General features: G+C 38.8%; 1 pseudogene; it reads right to left on the bottom strand.

Annotated features, from left to right (window-relative positions):
* Nucleotides 1-1980: 1980 nt before the first annotated feature.
* Nucleotides 1981-15172, bottom strand: part of Gm32340 — an 84707-nt pseudogene continuing 71515 nt past the window's right edge.

The raw sequence follows: 15172 nt of genomic DNA on the forward strand, positions 1-15172 counted from the left end.
ATCACACATGAACTTCCTGGATTATATTTATTTAAAAAAAATGGGAATGGGCAGGTAGGGAAGTGGGGGGAGGGTATGGGGGACTTTTGGGATAGCATTGGAAATGTAATTGAGGAAAATATATAATAAAAATATTTTAAAAAAACAAAAAACATTTGCTACAGCGAAAAAGGCAAAATAAACATCCGGATGATGAAGAGAAAACAACAACAACAACAACAACAACAAAAAAAACAAAAACAAGGTCAAACAAATCATATTTTTTTACTAAAGAATGCTATATTATATAATACCTGTGTCTAAGTATTTCCTTACTGACAGAAAAACAAAGCAAACAGAATAAAACAAAACGAAAACATCAAAAGCAATATATATATATATATATATATATATATATATATATATATATATATATATATATATATAAAGAACCACACAAAACACATTCAATATGATTATATATGGTCTCTGGGCACTAGACATAAACATAAAAACCCAGCAAACATGAGGTGTGTATTGCTACATAATTCTGAACCCCAGAATGTGCTCCACAAACCTGTGGACAATGACAATTCCTTCATCTATTAAGACAGCCCTTCAGATGCCAATCCCTAATTCTCTTACAAGTGCCCCACCTCCAAATCAAGTAAGGCCCTGTAATAGGGACTATGAGACACAAGATAAAAACTGGTCCTGAAGACATTATTTATGAATTCAGTAAATATTTATTGAGAACTGGTATCTCTAACTCTAAGGAGCATGTGACAGACCCCTTACCTCCAAAGAGCTAACCCACTAAAGCAGAGCTGCCTGGCTCTCACTCAGTCACTGTCAGCATTTAATTCATCCTGAAACATGTGGCAGACATGGACTTTCTGTGTAAAGGCAAATAGTCATGGTGGGAGGGAACTGGCTCACATCTGGGTGTCTGCGTAAGGTTAGAGGATGACTCTGGGGAGTTGGTAATCTCCTTCATTCTGAAGAAGAAGAGTACCGGGCACAGGGTGCCAGCCCTGAAATCTTATGTAAGTCCTTGTAGATTGCTACGGTGAGTTTTGATGCCTGTGCATTGCCTTTTGACCCTGTACCCAGTACTCTTCTCCCTTTCACACTTTCCCACCCCTGCTGCGGCTTCGTTCTCTGACCTCTGCCTTTGGGCACTGCCAGCCTCCTGTTCCTCCTCACTTCCTCTGCTCTTCTGGGAAGGGCCTGGCTATCTTTGCATCCCTGGTTCCTTATCCACTGTGACTATATTAACAGCTTCTTTAAAGTTCCCTCTTCATTAAGGACACCCACCAATGCTTCAGATCATCTCTGCAACAATACTTTTGGATACTGCTAAAAAACAGAATCCTCAAAAAGACTGGTTTAAGGATTTCTGTCCTAAAGCTTTATTATTTATCAAGGAATTCATAATATAGCTAAGGGTGCTTCTGTGGTACTGTCAGTTCCCACCATGACATACTGGATTCACAAGATCTCCACTATTGAAACTATTTGACGAATAATAGCAACTTATACTCATAATGGTTAGATCCTATAATTTAATGTTTGGCTTTATATAAATTTAACTGTTCATTCAAGTACCTATCAAGTTCATCACAAATTATATAATTTAAAAATCTAACTAGGAGATGCTGTCAAGTCAAATACCTCTATGATCAATTATCCTTTTAAATTTCAAAACTAAATACTACATCCAATTCTGTGAATTTGAATTTCCAAATGCTCCTGAAAAGAGTTAGCACTCATCCTCCCATTTTGCTGTTTTTGTTTTAAAGCACAGTCCATTTGTCTCAGAGGTACTCTCTTCTCCCGGTGAGGCAGCAGTCACCACAGTGTGACCTGTGGTGTCGTACCCTCCACTCAAAGGCATTCCCTCTTTCCATGAAAAAAATGAACAGGAAGGGACAAGCGCCCTCTTTCCTTGTTCTGTTGATTCTTGGTGCTTTCATTGTATTGTGAATGCCTGATTTCAACTGTACAGCAACAACAAATACCAGTATTTATTCTGAAAGGATGTGTGTTTCAACAAGCATATATTAGCAGCTTCCAACTCGGTCTCTAGGAAGGATTCTCAGTTCTGAGCCGTGCTTCAGGAAAACGTTCCCAGCAGTCCGTGCAGGATTCATTCCTATTCCATCATTAGTAATAATCGTGCTTGTAGCTGCAGGAACTTTAAATTCTTCTGCTGCAAACTTTAGCCTGCTGTGAACGGCGTACTTTCAGGAACACTGAGAACTTTGTATGGCAGCCGCAGGTCTTTTTTTTAAAACGTGATTTTAAAGGACACCTTCGACACGGTGGAACCACCTGACACACACCGCGCCCAGCCGCCCTCCTCGCTTCCTTGATGGCCGGCATGAACTTTTTATATCACTATTGCTCTGTATCAGCTTGGTGTCAGGGATGGTGATTCCCCCCAGTGTTCTTTTATTGTTCAGGATTGTTATGGCTATCCTTTTATTTTTCCATATGAAGTTGAGAATTGCTGTTTCAAGGTCTATTAAATACTGTTAGAATTTTGATGGAATGGTTTTGAATCTGTAGGTAGCTTTTGGAAAGATGGCTATTTTGACTCTGTTAATCCTACCTATCAATGAGCATGGGTTATTTTTCTATGTTCTGGGATTTTCTTCAATTTCTTTCTTCAAAGACTAGAAATTCTTTTCATTCAGATCCTTCACTTGCTTCATTAGAGTTATATCAAGTTATTTTATATTATTCTTGGCTATTGTGAATGGTGTTGTTTACCTAATTTCTAACATTGTATAAAGGTGGGCTGTTGATTTTTTTGAGTTAATTTTTTTATCCAGTTACTTTGGTGAAGATCTTTAATCAGCTGTAAGAATTCTTTGATAGAATTTTTTGGGTCACTTATGTATATAATCATATCATTTGCAAATAGCAATGTTTTGACTTATTCAATTTTACTTTGTATCCCTTGATCTTCTTTAGTTTTCTTATTGTTCTCGCTAGAACTTCAAGTACTGTATTAAATAGATAGAGAATAGACAGCCTTGTTTTGTCCTTGATTTTAGTGGAAATGGTTTATGTTTCTATCCATTTAGTTTGATGTTGGCTATTGTCTTGTTGTATATTGCTTTGATTATATTTAGATATGTGTCCTGTATTCTAGATTGCTCTATTACCTATATCATGAAAGGGTGTTGTAGTTTATCAAAGGCTTTTTTAGCATCTGTTGAGATAATCATGTGATCTGTTTTCTTTCAGTTTGCTTAAATGGTAGATTATGCTGATGGAGTTTCTGTATATTGAACCATCCATGCATCCCTAGGATGAAGCCTACTTGGTCTTATCAATGGTATTTTTGTTTTGTCCCTGGATTATATCTGTGAGCATTTTATTGAGTGTTTTTTAATTTTTTTTTTATGTTGAGTCCTTGTATGGCTTAGGTATCAGGGTGACTGTGGCCTTATAGAATGAGTTTTGCAGTGTTTTTAAGTTTGGAATTTGTAGGATAGTTTGAGGAGTATTGGAATTAGCTCTTGTTTTAAAGTCTGGTAGAATTATGCACTAAAACCATCTGTCCCTGCCTTTTTTTGTTGAGAGAACTTTAATGACTTCTATTTCTTTAGGGGTTATAGGCCCATTTAAATAGTTTATCTGATCTTGACATAACATTGGAAATAATACCTGTATAGAAAATTGTCCATTTCATTAAGAGTTTCTGAATTTGTGTCCACGGGACCTCCCCTTGAGCTGGATTCAACGTTGTGCCTGTCTCTGGACCTTCTTTTCCTAAAGTTCCTCTCCATTTCCATGCATGAAGTTCTTTCAGACAAGAACAGTTATGGGTCAGAGTTTTGACTGTGGGATGGCAACCCCATCCCACACTTGATGCCCTGTCTTTCTGCTGGAGGTGGTCTCTTTAAGTTCTTTCTCCCTACTGTGTAGCATTTTATCTAAGATCCCTCTGTTTGAGTCCTGAGAGTGTCTCACTTCCCAGGTCTCTGGTACATTCTGGAGGGTTCCCCCCAACTTCCTATCTCCTGAGGTTGCCTGTTTCCATTTTTTTTCTGCTGGCCCTTAGGGCTTCAGTCCTTTTCCCCCACCCAGTATTAGATCATGTTCCCCTCTTACTTGTTTTTGCTGGTATGGAATTACTTATTTCCTGTATTTTTAGAAGTAGTTTTCCTTCTTGGTTTGGATATTTCCTTCTAGTATTTTCTGTAGGGCTCTGCTTGTGGATAGATATTGTTTGAATTTGGACTTGTCTTGAAATATTTTTGTTTTCTACATCTATGGTTGTAGGAGGAAGGGAGCTGGTATTAAAATCTGGTTCTCAAATTGCTTCTTGATTTGGTCAGTGAACAAGTTGGAAACCAACTTCTCAGTGAACGTTGAACTTCTGGGTCCAAGGAGGAAAAGGGGGACACAATAAGAGATTTTTTTTTTTCTGTGTGTGTGAGTGTCAAACATTGGAAGGAGAAGAAAGCAACAATCACGTACAGACTCAGATCACCTAGGACTTATAACTTCTCAGGAGGTCGGCAGGAGCTAGCTGAGAGCTGATAAAATTAGGGCAGGGAATTTATTGCCCAGCAACTGTGATAATAGGCAAATTCTAAAATAATAAGGATGAATATGTGTTTTTTTTTCCCAAGGATTCAAAGGTCTTGGATGGGGCTGGTAATGCAGCTCCTGGGAAAATGGAAGTTGGCAACTTGGTGAAGCTAGCAGGGAGGGTCTGGAGCAGGGTGGAAGGTCCTGGAAAAGGCAGAAAGGCACTGGCTTTTGCTGGAGCTAAGAGGAGAGGAACTGACAAGTTGAGAGAGGGAATCTGTAGCAGTGAATTTCGCAGCTAAACCTGATGTATAGGTCTTGGTATTGGGAAAGGAAGAAGCAAGGATTTTAAAATTACATGTGACACATTGTGATTGACAGTTTTGCTGGCTATAGAGTAGTTTATATTGGCATCTGTGATTTTTTTAAGAGGTTGTAGGATATCTATCTGTCCATATTTTTCTAGCTTTTAGGGTCTCTGTTGAGAAGTTGGGTGTAATTCTGATAGATCTGACATTTTAAGTAGTTTGGCCTTTTTACCATGCCACTTTTAATATTCCTTCTCTGTTCAGTAGATTTTGTGTTTTGATTATTATGTGATGGAGGATTTCTTTTTCTGTTCAAGTCTAATTGGTGTTACATAATCTTCTAGTATGTGTATAGTCATATCTTTCTTTAGGTTGCGAAATTTTTCTTCTATAATTTTGTTGAGACTATTTTCTGGGCCTTGAAGGTAGAACTCTTCAGCTTCTTCTATTCCCACTTTCCTTAGATTAAGTCTTTTCATGATATCTCTAGATTTCCTGGATGATTTGTGTCAAAAAATTCGAAAATTTTTAGATTGAATATTTTCTTTGACTGATGTATCAATTTCTTCTTTTGTATCTTCTATGCCTGAGATTTTCTCTTTCTTCTCCTATATTAAGTTTGTATTGCTTGCATCTTTTGTACCTGTTCTCTTCCCTAGGTTTTCCATATCTAGAATTTCTTCAGTTTGTGTTTCCTTAATTGCTTCTATTTCTACTTTCAGTTCTTACACAATTTTATTTCTTTCTTTCACCTGCTTAATTGGATTTCCCTGTATTTTTAAGGTGTTTATTTGTTTCTTCTTTAAAGGCCTCCATCATCTTTATGCAATTGGATTTGAGGTCATTTTCTTGTGTTTTAGTTGTGATAGAATATCCAGGGCTTGCTGTAGAGGGGTAGCTGTACTTTGGAGGTGTGATAAAGTCCTATTCCTTCTTGATTGTGTTCTTTAGAAGGTCTTTAGCAATCTGGATCATTTTGGTACCTGGATGGTGTTATTGTAGAAGGTATTGGAAGGATGGATGAACCTCGATGTTCCTGTGGTGGCAGGTCTCTAATGAATATCCTTGTGCTATATGTTTCTGGACCTGTAGTTCTATATGGTTCAAGAACCTGATGTCATATGAAGATGGTCTGAGAGGTGACAGGAAAATAGCATGTGCACCTGTGATTGAAAGCTGTTCAGGGCAGTTTGGTTTAGCCCAGAGGGCTCAGAGGTCATGGAATATGGCTGGAAAAGAGGAAGCTGACCTGTATGGATCAAGAGTCTCAGGTCAAATGGAGGAGAAGGGAGAGATAGTGAGAATGGAGGTCCCCCCCACCCCCCGGAATAGCAGGCTGCTTCGGGCAACTTGGCTTACCCCAGAGAGCTCAGAGAGCAGGGAAGATGGGTTGAGGAAGGGAAGCTTTTCTGTATGGTTCAGGAGTCTGATAGAGGTGGAGGAGAGGCAGCTGGATAATGAACTGTCAGTTTTTAAAATGTCTCTTTAGGTTTCTCATCATTCTCCCAAGTTGTTGGTAGTTTGTTTCTTTTTGTTTTGAATGGCATAATGGCACAATGCTAACATTGTAAATTTTATCACTCTGTTTTATATACTTTTCTTTCACGTGTTACACTTAAATTTAATTTGAATACATGAAGAATTGCCTAAATTCCTCAGGGGCTTCAGTATTCATTCCAAATGGAAATGAAAACAAATAAAATGTCTCCTCTTGGAATATTGTATACTGCAATTCAGTACCCGGGAATCAGATCATCACATGTTCTATCAGTGACAAGAGAATTATCTCCCATTTAGACCATTTAGGTTTTCAGAGTGCTAATCTGTGAGTCTTATCTAAAGCAAACCTTGCCTGAATACAATTACCATCAACTCTGAGTTATGTCTCCAAGATTGTAGAATTTGTGAAATTCCTGGAGACATTTTTCTATCCAATAGCTTGCCATGATCTAGATTCTTTTCTGTTGTGTATCATATTGGTAATAGGAACACTTCTTTTTTTTTTTACAATTTTTATTTGATATTTTCTTCATTTACATTTCAAATGTTATCCCAAAAGTCCCCTATACCCTCCCCCGGCTCTGCTCCCCAACCCACCCACTCCTTCTTCTTGGCCCTGGTGTTCCCCTGTACTGGGACATATAAAGTTTGTAAGATCAAGGGGCCTCTCTTCCCAATGATGGCCGACTAGGCCATCTTCTGCCATATATGCAGCTAGATACACAAGCTCTGGGGGTACTGGTTAGTTCATACTGTTGAGGAACACTTCTGAATAGCTTTGTAAGATCTATGGCTGGCCATATTTTCTCTGAGTTACTCCTTTGCCCGTTGACCACAAATAATACAAGATTAGAGCTGTATATCAGTTAATCTCTGTGTAACAGTAAAAGAGTTGGGGATGATGAATAATACAAATAGATGTTGAAGTATGACTTCAGTAGACTGGCTTTGTTTTCTGAATTTTTACTGGTCCTGCCAGGACACACTTCACTCATAAAAAGCCTATCTTGAATCAGTAACCACTGTGATGATTTGTATATTCTTGGCTCAGGAAGTGGCACTATTAGAAGATACAGTCCTGTTGGAATAGATGTGCCACTGTAGGCCTGGGCTATAAGACCCTTATCCTAGCTGCCTGGAAGCCAGTATCTTCTAGCAGTCTTTAGATGAAAATGTAGAACTCTCAGCTCTGTCTGCACCATGCCTGCCTGGATGTTGCCATGCTCCTGCCTTGATAATGAACTGAAACTCTGAACTTGTAAGCCAGCCCCAATTATATGTTGTTCTTTGTAAGACATGTGTTGGTCATGGAGCCTGTTTACAGAAGTAAAGCCCAACTGAGACAATCACTAAAAATTTCTTACACTTCTGTGTTGTGTCTGGCTAGTAGATCACAACCTGGGTTCTAGCCTGGAAAGGCATTTTGGAAACCTGGAAGAGAAGAGGGGCTGGGCTGCGAGAGATAAGGAAGGAACCAAGACAAAGCTCTCTGCTTAAGGTTCAATTTTTACTATTTCGGCACTCAGTTATAAAGGAAGGGGGAGGGACCCAATTCCCGCCAAATAATCTTGGAGTCCAGTAGCAGGGTGATCATGTGATGACTTCGGAACAGCAAAGCGGCAGGTTACAGCAGTAGGCGTGGCAGAAAGATTGAGCAGGAAGCTCCACCCCTGAGCAAGCAGGTTTCAGGCTGGGGGAGGGGAGACTACACTTCTGGATGTGGTATTCAACATTTTCCAGGGGGAGACTATTTCTTAGACATAACTGCAAAGACTTTTTTGATGTGCTATGAAGCATTCTTTTTTTTTTTTTTTTTCTATTTTACCCTGGACTCTTAATAATTCCTCTGATAATTCAACATCACATATTTATTGGCTTTCATAATTTCCTTCACTGGAAAAAAGAACGATTAAATAAAATTTGTTATACACAATTGACATATAGCTTGGAAATTTATTTTATCTTTATAAATACTTTGGCAACAAGATACTAAGATGTTCCATCACTAAAATTTATTCATTACATGGACTCAGTCCTCTTGTGAACTGAAATACTAAATTATATAACTAGTTATAATGAGCTATGATAATCACCTTTTTAAACAAACCATAGGGCAAGAAACATATTTTATCATTTATGCCATTTCTCATATTCTCTTTGTTTATATCTTTATGATGCCTATATTTAATCATGATTATTGTTGTTGTTGTTGGTGGTGTTGTTGTTGTTTTATTGGGTCTGTTCCTGTACATGTATCTGTGTGTTTTCATGTGTCTCACAGTTTGCCTCTGGAGAGCAGGAAACAGTTTTGTAAAGTGTTTTTTTTTTTTCTCCTAAGCCAGTGGTCCTTAGGTTTGCACAATAACATTTTTTACTTGCTGAGCTATCTTTCTAGCTCAGTATGTAGCTTCAGTGAAATATGTTAGCTAAGAAACAAGAATAGTATGTGCCGCCTGGAAAGAAGGCATCTATCTTGAGGAGACATCAGTTGAAGTAACGCATACAGATTTACACCATACTTATTACATTCAGGACATATCTTAGGAATCCCTTCATTGACAAGTGAATAAAGACAGTTATGGTAAATTTCTCTTCTGCTCCTGCCTGTAGTAGTAGTAGAAGATATGTCCCTGTCAATAGTTATGAATTTAATGAAGTCTATACTCAAACTTGTCTCTAGGTTGTAGTTCAATCTAAAATGGTGGGCAGCTTTCACTGTACATTACCAGGTGGGCATGCTAAGAAATTTAAACATGCACTTAATTTATCAAACTAATTGCCCCCCCAAATCTCCTAGGAGATGAAACTGTCTTCTTTTCTACTACATTGTTTTCTTTAAAATACTTCTTTAAATACAGTGGTTTTTAACATGTGAATCCTGACCTCTTTGGAAGTCAAACACTCTTTTCACAAAAATTGCCTAAGGCCATCTGAATATGCAGATATTTAAATTATGAATCATACCAGTTGCTAAATTGCAGTTATGAAGTTGCAATGTAACTAGTTTTATAGTGGTGGGGTCAAAATAAGAGAAACTTTTGTATTAAAGAGTCACAGCATTAAAAAATTTAAGAAACACTTGTTTTAAAGACTTGGTTTTTCATGAGAATAAAGTATACTTTTGTCAATAAAATTTCTATAAACAGCATTAAGAGAAATCACTTGTAAATACAGGAAGTTATCTGCATGTTAAATAATTTCATGTTTTATTCCCATTGCATTAATTTAAAACAAAGTTTGAAAGGAAGATGAGTCAGTATGATAGATCTTATGATGACAAAGGAATCCATCAAGATAGATGGGGCTATAGGAATATCAGGTATGCAGCTGGAGCTCTTGCCAATATTGCAATCAGTTACACTTTTGTATGTAATTTCTTGACCCATACAGTAGATGTAGATATTCTGGTCTGTCATCACTTCTGTCTTGTTTTCGTCGAACTAGACTTCTTTCCAAGGCATAGTTATGAGTCATAAGAACTTCAGAATACTCAGAGACAGTGCCATAAATTAGTTACTGTCCCCTTAATAGAATTATTATGCATAAAATGAAAGGAAAGTAGAGTTATGGCGCCTACGGAAATGAGGGGTTGAATACAATTATATACTAATAGATATGCTGCAGCAAGTATTTTCATGTCAAATATTAAAAGACATTCCATGGTTTCTAGATAGTACAGAGAAATTTAGTAGATGAAATAGTTTCAGTTCTCTTTCTTTGCCCTGAGGTTCAAGCACATTCAATTATTTCTAGGGGACATATTCAAGAGAATGATCTGTTTAATAGGCAGATATTTTTTGTTTTATCTCCTATAACTTGTTAATAATTTATCAAATATATCTCATCCTTTCTTAATACTTACCTGTCTGTCCTGTATACCAGGCTTGCCAAACTCCCAGACACTTTGCTTTTGCCTCCATGAGTGATGGTATTAATGGTGTATGCTACCACTGCCTGGCTCACCTGATTGTTTTTAATGACAGAAAATACAAGGTTTTTATGGGAAATATCTCAGATCACAGGAAGGTTTTACTTTTTTGTATGCTTTTATACAGGTCTCTATTTAAATTTTTTCTTGAGATTTATCAATAAGTTGCTGGTTAAAAGATTGGCTAAAATAATTCCCCACAAACTCTTCTACTAGTTTTATAGTCTGTAGAGGATCTTCATTTTAAGTTGCTTTACATTTGCTTATTTGTGTTCAAAACATATTTACTGTCATATTACATTTACCACTACACTTAACAACACAAGTCCTTTACAACCCCCACCTCGAAGCCAGGCAGTGGTGGTGCATAGCTGTAATCCCAGAACTTGGGAGGCAGAGGCAGGTGGATCTCTGAGTTCGAAGCTAGCCTGGTCTACAGAGTAAGTTCCAGGACGGACAGGGATACACAGAGAAACCCTGTCTCGAAGGAACCAAACAACCCCCAACTCTGATACCCTTGGGAAAGTTATGCAGCCCCATGGCCAAACTACAGATTTAACTTCCTTTCCCTCTATAAGAACATGCCCACTGAGACTTTGCCGGAGCACGTGGGGGAGACATTTTAGTTCCTGGATCCCTCAAAGACTAGTCTGTGCATGTGAGAGTATGGACTACAGAAGCTAACAGCTTCTGGGACAGGCAGAAGCCACACAGCTTCTAGGGCAGACCCATTTTGGGCTCCAGACATCTGGGTACCTTCCCTGCCAGAGGAGAAGCGTCCCTCCTGCCTGGGAGGGCTTTGCCAGAGCACCTGGGGGAGACATCTCTGGTCCTGGATCTCTCAGACACTAGACTGTGAAGGTGAGAGTGTCAACTACAGAAGCTACACAGCTTCTGGGACAGGCAGAAACTACACAGCTTCTGGGACAGGCCCTGTTTCAGGCCTTCATCTTCTGCCAGGAGGCAGGTCCTAACTGAAGATATCTTGCACCTTCCCTGCAAGAGGAGAGCTTGCCTGCAGAGAGTACTCTGACCACTGAAACTCAGGAGAGATCTAGTCCCCCAGATCTGCTGATAGAGGGTAACAGAATCACTGGAGGAACAATCTCTAAACAGAGACAACTATAACAATTAACTCCAGAGATTACCATATGGCTAAAGGCAAACATTACAATCTTACAAACAGAAACCAAGACCACTCACCATCATCAGAAACCAGCACTCCTGCCTCAGCCAGTCCTGGATACCCCAACACACCTGAAAAGCTAGACCTGGATTTAAAAGGATATCTAATGATGATGGTAGAGGACATCAAGAAGGACTTTAATAACCACTTAAAGAAATTCAGGAGAACACTGCTAAATAGGTACAAGTCCTTAAAGAAAAACAGGAAAACACAAACAAAGAGGTAGAAGTCCTTAAAGAAAAACAGGAAATCACAACCAAACAGGTGATGGAATTGAACAAAACCATACAAGACCTAAAAAGGGAAGTAGACACAATAAAGAAAACCCAAAGTGAGGCAACACTGGAGATAGAAACCCTAGGAAACAAATCTGGAACCATAGATGCAAGCATCAGCAACAGAATACAAGAGATGGAAGAGAGAATCACAGGTGCCGAAGATTCCATAGAGAACATGGGCACAACAAGCAAAGAAAATGCAAAATGCAAAAAGATCCTAAGTCAAAACATTAAGGAAATCCAGAACTCAATGAGAAGACCAAACCTACGGATAATAGGAGTAGATGAGAATGAAGATTTTCAACTTAAAGAGCCAGCAAATATCTTCACCAAATTATAGAAGAAAACTTCCCAAACCTAAAGAAAGAGATTCCCAATAACATACAAAAAGCCTATAGATAAACAAGCTGAGAAAGAAATTAGGGAAACAACACTCTTCACAGTAGTCACAAATAATATAAAATACCTTGGTGTGACTCTAACTAAGGAAGTGAAAGATCTATATGATAAGAACTTCAAGTCTCTGAAGAAAGAAATTAAAGAAGATCTCAGAAGATAGAAAGATCTCCCATGCTCATGGATTGGCAGGATCAATATAGTAAAAATGGCTATTTTGCCAAAAGCAATCTCCAGATTCAATGCAATCCCCATCAAAATTCCAACTCAATTCTTCATTGAATTAGAAACAACATTATGAACTAACCAGTACCCCGGAGCTCTTGACTCTAGCTGCATATATATCAAAAGATGGCCTAGTCGGCCATCACTGGAAAGAGAGGCCCATTGGACTTGCAAACTTTATATGCCCCAGTACAGGGGAACACCAGGGCCAAAAAGGGGGAGTGGGTGGGCAGGGGAGTGGGGGTGGGTGGATATGGGGGACTTTTGGTATAGCATTGGAAATGTAAATGAGTTAAATACCTAATAAAAAATGGAAAAAAAAATAAAAAAAAAAAGAAGGGGCAATTGGCAGATTCATCTGGAATAACAAAAAACCTAGGATAGCAAAAATTTTTCTCAAAGATAAAAGAACCTCTGGTGGAATCACCATGCCTGACCTAAAGGTGTACTACAGAGCAATTGGGATAAAAACTGCATGGTACTGGTATAGCAACAGACAAGTAGACCAATGGAATCAAATTGAAGACCCAGAAATGAACCCATATACCTATGGTCACTTGATCTTTGAAAAGGGAGCTACAATCATCCAGTGGAAAAAAGACAGCATTTTCAACAAATGGTGCTGGCACAACTGGTGGTTATCATGTAGAAGAATGCAAATTGATCCATTCCTATCTCCTTGTACTAAGGTCAAATCTAAGTGGATCAAGGAACTCCACATAAAACCAGAGACACTGAAACTTATAGAGGAGAAAGTAGGGAAAGCCTTGAAGATATGAGTACAGGGGAAAAATTCCTGAATAGAACAGCAATGGCTTGTGCTGTAAGATTGAGAATCAACAAATGGGTCCTCATAAAATTATAAAGCTTTTGTAAGACAAAAGACACTGTCAATAAGACAAAAAAGCCACCCACATATTGGGAAATGAGCTTTTCCAATCCTAAATCAGAGGACTAATATCCAATATATGTAAAGAACTCAAGAAAGTGGACTCCAGAAAATCAAATAACCCCATTAAAAAATGGGACTCAGAGCTAAACAAAGAATTCTCACCTGAGGAATACTGAATGCTAAGAAGCACCTGAAAAAAATGGTCAGCATCCTTACTCATCAGGGAAATTCAAATCAAAACAACCCAGTCAGAATGGCTAAGATCAAAAATTCAAGTGACAGCAGATGCTGGCGAGGATGTGGAGAAAGAGGAACACTCCTCCATTGTTGGTGGGATTGCAAGCTTGTACAACCACTCTGAAAATCAGTCTGGTGGTTCCTCAGAAAATTGGACATAGTACCACTGGAGGATCCCACAATACCTCTCCTGGGCATATTCAGAAGTGTTTGACACTGAGGCAATTCAATCATCTGTAGAAGCCAGTATATGGTTGGCACAAGGAGTGGCACTATTAGGGTATGTGGCCTTGTTGGAGTAGGTATATCTCTGTGAACATGGACTTTACACCCTTATCCTATCTGCTTGGAAGTCAGTCTTCCACTAGAAGGCTTCAGATGAAGATGTTGAACTCTCACCTCTGCCTGCACCATGTATTCTCGGATGCTGCCATGCTCTTGCTGTGACAATAATGGACTAAGCCTCTGAACCTATAAATCAGTCCAGTAAATGTTGTTCTTATAAGAGTTGCAATAGTCATGGTGTCCACTCACAGCAGCAAAACCCTAAGAGAAAGCCCAATGCATTCACTCAGATAACACTTCACTGTCTATCTACACACACACACACACACACACACACACACACACATGCCTGCACACACACATGCATATACATTCACAGGCACACATAGTATACACTCACATATAATTTGTCAAACTCTTCAGTAGCATAATCAAATGTTTAGAAAAGTCAAAGACATGAGATTCCAAGCAAATTTCCTCCGAGATTGCTAAATCAGATTATCTGAAAAAAAAAAAAAAAAGACTGATTGCATTCTTAAAAGTTTAAATAAAGAGTTTAAAATGTATTCTTTGTTTTTCATGTCTTAATTATAATTTGATTGGATAGCTGGATCTGGCACAGATTTTAAAAATATGTCGTGGTTGGCATGATTCTGTATTTGTTGATTTTTATATTTGTCACTCTCAGAAAACATACTCCTTAACAACATAGACAGAGATGTGACAACATTATCAAAAAAGAAGCTACTCAGGGTCATGAGAACTTGCTTTATTGCATAAGAGCACTTGTTCCATTAGCATGCAGACCTGTTTTAAATCTCTACCACTTATGTAACAATTAGGGTACTGTCACTTCCATCTGTAAGCCTCAAACTCTGGAGATTGAAGTGGACTTCCTGGCTGCCAATCAACTCCAGGAGAATAAATAAGAGTTGGCAAGAGCACCTGATATGGTATTGGGTGAGGGAAAAGGACTAAAGCCCTGAGGGCCAGCAGAACTTATGGAAACAGACAACCTCGGAAGATAGGAAGTTGGGGGGAACCTCCGGAATGTACCAGGGATCTAGGAGGTGAGAGAATCTCAGGATTCAAAAGGAGGGACCTTAGATAAAATGATGGACAGTAGGTAGAGGGAACTTATAGAGCCCACCTCCAGTAGGAAGACAGAACATGAAGTGAGGGATAGGGTTGCCATCTCACAGTCACAACTCTGACCCTGATATTGCTGTCTTTTGAGAGGTTCTGTCAGTGCCTGACAAATGTAGAGGTGAATGCTCTCAGCCAACTATTGGACTGAGTACAAGGTCCGCAATGGAGGAGCTAGCAAAAGGACCCAAGGAGCTAAAGGAGCTTGCAGCCCCAAAACAGGAGCCACAATAAGAACCAACCAGTATCCCCAGAGCTCCTAGT

Source organism: Mus musculus, chromosome 3 (assembly GCF_000001635.26).
Source record: "Mus musculus strain C57BL/6J chromosome 3, GRCm38.p6 C57BL/6J".
Classification (NCBI taxonomy): Eukaryota; Metazoa; Chordata; class Mammalia; order Rodentia; family Muridae; genus Mus; species Mus musculus.